The sequence below is a fragment of the Rhinopithecus bieti genome, unplaced genomic scaffold (assembly GCF_001698545.2).
Source record: "Rhinopithecus bieti isolate Rb0 unplaced genomic scaffold, ASM169854v2 scaffold_10657, whole genome shotgun sequence".
In the NCBI taxonomy this organism is placed as follows: Eukaryota; Metazoa; Chordata; class Mammalia; order Primates; family Cercopithecidae; genus Rhinopithecus; species Rhinopithecus bieti.
The window spans coordinates 305838-314276 of record NW_016806691.1 but is presented as its reverse complement, the minus strand read 5'-3'; the positions used below and the strand labels follow the sequence as shown (position 1 = coordinate 314276).

The window sequence follows — 8439 nt, the reverse complement described above, 5'->3', positions numbered from 1 at the left end:
TTTTTTGTAGTTTTTAGTAGAGACGGGGTTTCACCGTATTAGCCAGGATGGTCTCGATCTCCTGACCTCGTGATCCGCCCGTCTCGGCCTCCCAAAGTGCTGGGATTACAGGCTTGAGCCACCGCGCCCGGCCTTTTTTTGTATTTTTTAGTAGAGACGGGGTTTCACCGTGTTAGCCAGGATGGTCTCGATCTCCTGACCTCGTGATCCGCCCGTCTCGGCCTCCCAAAGTGCTGGGATTACAGGCTTGAGCCACTGCGCCCGGCCTAATTCTGTATTTTTAATAGAGACGGGGTTTCACCATGTTGGCCAAGCTGGTCTCAAACTCCTGACCTCAAATGATCTGCCCACCTTGGCCTCCCAAAATGCTGGGATTACAGGCATGAGCCACCATGCCTGGCCCCATTGTTTTATGTTTAAATAAGTTTTCCCTAAACATGTTATCTTACCATTGTCTATATTGAAGATGACCTGCCACTTGTTTGCTGAAGTGTGCAAAGTCTTTCAGTTTACTGTCATGAATTTAGCATCTCCTACTTTAGATATAATTTCAACTGTAGATTTGGAACTTAAACTCTGCATTTCTTTTTCCAGGGCCATTTATAAATTTGTTAAGATTAGTTCTATTGGCCAGGTGCCGTGGCTCATACTTATAATCCCAGCACTTCGGGATACTGAGGTAGGAGGATCACTTGAGCCAAGGAGTTCAAGGCCAACCTGGGCAACATAGTGAGACCCCATCTCTAAAAACAAAAAAAGTTGAAAAATTAATCAGACATGATGGCATGCACCTATAGTCCCAGATACTTAGGAGGCTGAGGCAGGAGGATTGCTTGAGCCCAAGTGGTCAGGGTTGCAGTGAACTATGATGGCACCACTATACTCCAGCTAGACGGCAGAGCAAGACTCTGTCTCAAACCAAAAAAAAGATTGGCTCTACCTCAGAAAAGAATGTCACTGTTGACATTTCCCATAATAGAGAAGTTCCCATTTATCTTTTTCCTTTGTTTTTAGTCTCTTAAGTTTCCTGTCTCTGACCGTTTTGTGAATTCCATACAGATTTATTTTTCATAGCTTTGCATGTTTAAGTCAAGTTATCTCACTATTTTGACTTTTTCTTTTTTTCTCCACAGACTAGTATTATTGTTATGTTTTATACATAGCAGATTGTCCTCTACTGTTTTTTTAAATTTCAGTTTGATCTAAATAATTATCAGATGAGTGGCTGGGCATGGTGGCTCATGCCTGTAATCCCAGCACTTTGGGAGGCTGAGGTGGGAGAATAACTTGGAGCCCAGGAGTTCAAGACCAGACTGGGCAAAATAGTAACACCCCCATCTCTCTTTTTTTTTTTTTTTGAGACAGAGTTTCACTCTTGTTGCCCAGGCTGGAGTGCAATGGCGCAATCTTGGCTTACCACAACCTCTGCCTCCCGGGTTCAAGCAATTCTCCTGCCTTGGCCTCCCAACGTGCTAGGATTATAGGGATGCGCCACCATGCCCAGCTAATTTTGTAATTTTTTTTTTAGTAGAGATGGGGTTTCTCCATATTGGTCAGGCTGGTCTTGAACTCCCGACCTCAGGTGATCCGCCCATCTTGGCCTCCCAAAGTGCTGGGATTACAGGCATAAGCCACCACGCCTGGCCTCTATTAATTTTTTTAAAAAGAATTTTGAAAAGCTGTCATATGAGGAATTACTGGCTTCAGACAGGAAAAGAGAGAAAAAGGAAATTACTTGTGTAATATATCCCTTTATTTATTTCTATGCAGTAATAAATCTTTTTTTTTTTTTTGTTTGAGATGGAGTCTTGCTCTGCCACCCAGGCTGGAGTGCAGTGGCCGGATCTTAGCTCACTGCAAGCTCCGCCTTCCGGGTTCACGCCATTCTCCTGCCTCAGCCTCCCGAGGAGCTGGGACTACAGGCGCCCGCCTCGTCGCCCGGCTAGTTTTTTGTATTTTAAGTAGAGACAGGGTTTCGCCGTATTAGCCAGGATGGTCTCGATCTCCTGACCTCGTGATCCGCCCGTCTCAGCCTCCCAAAGTGCTGGGATTACAGGCTTGAGCCACCGCGCCCGGCCTTGTAATAAATCTTGCATACTCAGATATTTTCCCTGAGTGTCTAGAGCACTTACCCTTCTTGGGCTACAGAGTCCATTCTTATTCCTAATAGAAGTTAGGCAGACACCCATCTGAGTTTGAGTGGATGCCAGCTGCCTAAGAATTACCGTGTGTGTGTGTGTGTGTGTGTGTGTGTGTTTGTGTTTGAGATGGAGTCTTGCTCTGTCGCCCAGGCTGGAGTGCAGTGGCGTGATCTTCGCTCACTGCAGCCTCCACCTCCCGGGTTCAAGCGATTCTCTTGCCTCAGCCTCCTGAGTAGCTGGGATTACAGGTGCGCACCACCACGCCCATTTAACTTTTGTATTTTTAGTACAGACAGGGTTTCACCTTGTTGGTCAGGCTGGTCTTGAACTCCTGACCTTGTGATCCGCCTGCCTGGGCCTCTCAAAGTGCTGGAATTACAGGTGTGAGCCACTGCGTTTGGACTCAAAGTCTTGCTCTGTTGCCCAACCTGGAGTGCAGTGGCGCAATCTCGGCTCACTGCAAGCTCCGCCTCCCGGGTTCACACCATTCTCCTGCCTCAGCCTCCCGAGTAGCTGCGACTACAGGCACCCGCCACCACACCCAGCTAATTTTTTGTATTTTTAGTAGACACAGGATTTCACTGTGTTAGCCAGGATGGTCTCGATCTCCTGACCTCGTGATCCACCCACTTCAGCCTCCCAAAGTGCTGGGATTACAGGCGTGAGTCACTGCACCCAGCCTTTTTTTCTTTTTTCTTTTTTTTTTGAGACAGAGTCTCACTCTGTCGCCCAGGCTGGAGTGCAGTGGCAAGATCTCAGCTCACTCTAACCTCCACCTCCCAGGTTCAAGCAGTTCTGCCTCAGCCTCCTGAGTAGCTGGGATTACAAGCGCGTACCACTGCGCCTGACTAATTTTTTAGTAGAGGCGGGGTTTCACCATGTTGGTCAGACTGGTCTTGAACTCCTGACCTAATGATCTCCCCGCCTCGGCCTCCCAAAGTGCTGGGATTACAGGTGTGAGTCTCCATGCCCTGCTTTTTTTTTTTTTTTTTTTTTTTGAACAAAAGTCTAAGTAGAGAGACAGGAAAAGGAAGCTGCAGAGACTGGCCAATTTTAATGCTGGTAACTGGGCTGGAATAAGAAAAGGAGGGAGAGAGAGCAGTGTATGCTTGTGTGAACTTCTAAGAATAACTTACTTTATATCTGAACATGGTAATAAATACTAGAGCCAGCCCCCGAGAAGGCCTCCTGAAACCGTGTTTCTTCCATCTCATTTTTCCTCCTAGACTATATAAGAAATGTTTTATGTCTAGGTTATTTGTGAGTTTTAAGATTAGTAATCATAGTGAAATAATCATTACAGGTGTAAATAACTAAACAATTTCCTCCTAAAGGACCAACATTCAGGAGAAGTAATAGCACCCATTTCTACTTTCTTGTGTTGAAGGATTTGGTAAACTCATTGTTGGCACTACAAGGCAGATTTTATAATTTTTTTTTTTTTTTTTTTGAGATGGAGTTTCGCCCTTGTCTCCCAGGCTAGAATGCAATGGCATAATCTTGGCTCACCACAACCTTCTCCTGCCTCAGTCTCCCAGGTAGCTGGGATTACAGGCATGTGCTACCACGCCCAGCTAATTTTGTATTTTTAGTAGAGACAAGGTTTCTCCATTTTTGTCGGGCTGGTCTTGAACTCCCAACCTCAGGTGATCCGCCCGCCTCAACCTCCCAAAGTGCTGGCATTACAGACGTGAGCCGCCGCGCCCGGCCTTTTTTTTTTTTTTTTTTTTTTTTTAGACAGAGTTTCACCTTTGCTGTCCAGATTGGAGTACAGTGGCACGATCTTGGGTCACTGCAACCTCCAGCTCCTAGGTTCAAGCGATTCTTCTTCCTCAGCCGGAACTCCCTTCTCATAGATTGTCAGCATGACCTACTCTCTCACCTCCTTGAGAATTCTGATGTTTTGGATCACCTTTCCTCTGAAGCCTTTCCTGACTGTCCTATTTAGTTTTCATCCTCCCACTAGAATATAAACTCCATGAGGTTCTGGATTGTTATCAGTGTGATTTAGTGTTGTATTCTCAGCTCCTACAACATTTGGCATGTAGTAAACACTTGTTAAACATATACTGAATGAATGTATGAACGAATCACTATGTTCTCATCTTTGGATTCCTTATTACCTTGCACATAGTAGTTATCAGGTTTATTCAGTTAAATTTAATTGCTTTTAAATAAGAATTCTGATTTCTGAAAAAGGTTTCAATTTTGTCTTCCCAAATTGAGTGTGAGAAAAAAAGTACATATTTTTTCTAAGCAATTATCTCTCTTTTCCTAAGGAAATTGGAAGTAACTTTCAAAATGTTATAAGTTGTTTTTCTAAAACTTAGCATTTAGCTCTTTCCCTGCCGCCGCGGAGTCGCGCGGAGGCGGAGGCTTGGGTGCGTTCAAGATTCCGCTTCACCCGTAACCCACCGCCATGGCCGAGGAAGGCATTGCTGCTGGAGGTGTAATGGACGTTAATACTGCTTTACAAGAGGTGCTGAAGACCGCCCTCATCCACGATGGCCTAGCACGTGGAATTCGCGAAGCTGCCAAAGCCTTAGACAAGCGCCAAGCCCATCTTTGTGTGCTTGCATCCAACTGTGATGAGCCTATGTATGTCAAGTTGGTGGAGGCCCTTTGTGCTGAACACCAGATCAACCTAATTAAGGTTGATGACAACAAGAAACTAGGAGAATGGGTAGGCCTCTGTAAAATTGACAGAGAGGGGAAACCCCGTAAAGTGGTTGGTTGCAGTTGTGTAGTAGTTAAGGACTATGGAAAGGAGTCTCAGGCCAAGGATGTTATCGAAAAGTACTTCAAATGCAAGAAATGAATAAATAAATCTTTGGCTCACAAAAAAAACAAACAAACAAACAAACAAAAACTTAGCATTTAAAATATTTAAAGCTATTCATTCCTCATTTTCTTGCTTTAGCTTATTCAATCCTCATGCTAATTCCGACAGACACACTCTTTAGAACCATCTGAATAAAGGAAAATCACTTAGATTTTTTTCAGTTGACAGTTATTATCAGTTGGCAAAATGGAAGCAATATTAAGAATAATTTGATTTATAGTCACTTTTAAAAACTGGCACCATCTACTACAGTTAAGCATACACATACTGTATGATCCAGCAATTCCATTTGTAAGTCTATACTCACCAGAAGGATATGCCAGAAGACACGTACAAGCATGTTCATAGCAGCGTTATTTATAGTAACTCAAAATTTCCTTCCTGTAGGAGATAGCTTAAAAAAGAAAAATAAGGCCTGGCACTGTTGCTCACGCCTGTAATCCTACCACTTTGGGAAAACAAGGCAGGCGGATCACGAGGTCAGGAGTTCCAGACTAGCCTGGCCAGCATGATGAAACCCCGTCTCTACTAAAATACGAAAAATAGCCAGGCATGGTGGCACGCGCCTGTAGTCTGAGCTACTAGGGAAGCTGAGGCAGGAGAATCGCTTGAATCCGGGAGACAGAGGTTGTGGCGAACCAAGATCACGCCACTGCACTCCAGCCTAGCGACATAGCAAGACTTTGTCTCAAAAACAAAAAAAAGAAAAGAAAAATAAAAAATAAAAAGGTTTTTTAAAATAATAGCTCAAAACTGGAAGCAACCCTAATGTCCAACAACAATAGAATAAATTGTGATATACCTATACAATGGAATAATATGTAGCATCTGCAACAAATTGATTACTGCCACATGCAACAGCATGGATGAATCACCTGGCATAATATAATGTTAAGCTAAAGAAGCCAGACATAAAAGAGGACATACTGTATAATTCCATTTATATAAAGTTCAGGCCAGGTGCAGTGGCTCACACCTATAATCCCAGCACCTTGAGAGGCTGAGGCAGGCAGATCACCTGAGATCAGGAGTTCAAGACCAACCTCACCAACATGGTGAAACCTCTACTAAAAAAATACAAAAATTAGCTGGGTATGGTGGCACGGGCCTGTAGTTCTAGTTATTCAGGAGGCTGAGGCAGGAGAATCACTTGAACCCTGGAGTAGGAGGTTGCAGTGAGCTAAGATCGCACCATTGCAGCCTGGGCAGCAAGAGCAAAACTCCATCTCAAAAAAATGAAATAAAATATGATAAAATAAATTTTTAAAATAAAGTTCAAAAATAGGAAAAGTTAAATCTGTGGTAATGGAAGCCAATGTTAGTGGTTATTTTGCAGGGAGTAATTACTAGGAGTGCCACCAGCAGGGTTTCTGGAGTTCTGGTAATGTTCTATATCTGGATCTTACTAGTGGTTACATGGGTGTGTTGTAAATTTCCATTAAGATGTATATTTTAGATTTGTATGCTTTACTGTATATGTTATGCCTTAGATTAAAAAAATACTCGTATTATTCTGTCCTGCACCCTGCCCACGTAAATTTGGTAACAGAAATACATCTATACATCAAGAAATCCGTATAATCCTGATCTTAACCCAGAAATAGTTGATAGCATCCTATTTTTGGCACAACACACTGAAATGTGTGGTGTTCACAGTGGATTATATACTTCCTGTGTGTATAAGTGAAAACAATTTGTGTTGATCAGTTCTCACGTAATTTCTGAAAGGTATAATTTGGATAAAGCATCATGAGACCTACTACAGGCACAGCTGTCTCTACATCAATGACTTTTTTACTTCTTTTTTTAAACTGTAGCCAACAGTACAAAATACATTGTGCTTAGCAACCCAGACCCAATTTGTGTGTAACTAGAATAAATGTTTCGTGAAACAGTATTTGCTTCCATTCCTTATGAGATCTCACCATATTATTCTGTTCATTAAAACGCGAGATGTAAGGCCAGGCATGGTGGCTTATGCCTGTAATCCCAGCATTTTGGGAGGCCAAGGCAGGCGGATCACCTGAGGTCCGCCTGAGGTTCAGAGCAGCCTGACCAACATGGAGAAACCCCATCTCCACTAAAAATACAAAATTAGCCAGGTGTGGTGGTGCATGGCTGTAATCCCAGCTATTCAGGAGGCTGAGGCAGGAGAATTGCTTGAACCCAGGATGCAGAGGTTGCAGTGAGCCGAGATTGCACCATTGCACTCCAGCCTGGGCAACAAGAGCGAAACTCCGTCTCAAAAGAAAAAAATGAAAAGAAAAAGCAAGATGTAATTTGTTACCAACTAAATTTTCACACCACATTTTAATTTAATGAAACTGCCCTAGATAATATAAATACGAGTATAAACAGAAACCCAAACTGAATTTTGTTTTCAGATTTCTAGTTACATCTAGTTTTTGAGTACTTAATAAATGTAGCTAGTTGCCAAAATAAATGTTTCTTACTGTTTCAGAGAACAGTCAGATCCTTCTTTGCTTCTGGTAGTTTTTAGTTATACCTACATTGATTTTGATAGATATGAGAACTTGTGTTTATATTGCGTGTTTTATATATAGTCTCTTCTTAAAACTTCTAAATTTCTAAGTTATTTTCCGAATAAAATGTCCTTGCTTTTATGAAATGTGTTCATGTGATGTATTCTGCTTACAGTATTATGTAGAGTTTTACCTTAATTTCTGATATGTATAGAAATACCAGTGACCACCTCTGATTTTACAGTTGGCTTTATCTAACTGTATAAGGCATCAGCTGGATATTAAAACGTTTCATTTTCAGGAATAGTTACACAACTCAGTTCTAATCACTTTTTGTCCTTAAATGGGTGTGCATTTTGTTATCCAACATCTTATAGGTAATAATTTAAAATTTATTAACTATTTTCTTACTTTTACAATCACTTTTATTTCAACAATATCCCTACTTTTTTGGTAATTCTAGAATTTATTTCCTAACCACAGTCTTTATCCCGTGACTTTATTATGTTATAATTCAATAACAATAAATAATGTGTGACTTAAAAATATGCTTCACCTGGCCGGGCACAGTGGCTTGGCACCTGTAATCCCAGCACTTCGGGAAGCCGAAGCGGGAGGATCACCTGAGGTCAGGAGTTTGAGACCAGCCTGGCCAACATGGTAAAACCCCATCTCTACTAAAGATACAAAAAGTAGCCTGGTGTGGTGGCAGGCCCCTGTAATCCCAGCTACTCGGGAGGCTGAGGCAGGAGAATCGCTTGAACCCAGGAGGCGGAGGTTACAGTGAGCTGAGATCCTGGGGGATAAGAGTGAGACTTCATCTCAAAAAAAAAAAAGCTTCACTTATTTAAAGAGGACCTACTCAAATATGCAATATTAAAATATAAGTAATTGCTTTAATGATATTGTTGAGGAAGTCAACAGTAAGAATATTTTGTTCACTTTGAATTAAATTAATGCTCTCTCTCTCTCT

General features: G+C 42.1%; 1 protein-coding gene and 1 pseudogene across 3 annotated transcripts in view; both read left to right on the top strand.

The window, feature by feature from the left end:
- VMP1 (vacuole membrane protein 1) overlaps positions 1 to 8439 on the top strand; it is a 143338-nt gene that overhangs the window by 86244 nt on the left and 48655 nt on the right. The window lies entirely within an intron of this gene.
- On the top strand, positions 4463 to 4988 carry LOC108533056 (40S ribosomal protein S12 pseudogene; annotated as a pseudogene). The gene has a single exon (XR_001886633.1). The product of XR_001886633.1 is annotated as a 40S ribosomal protein S12 pseudogene (transcript).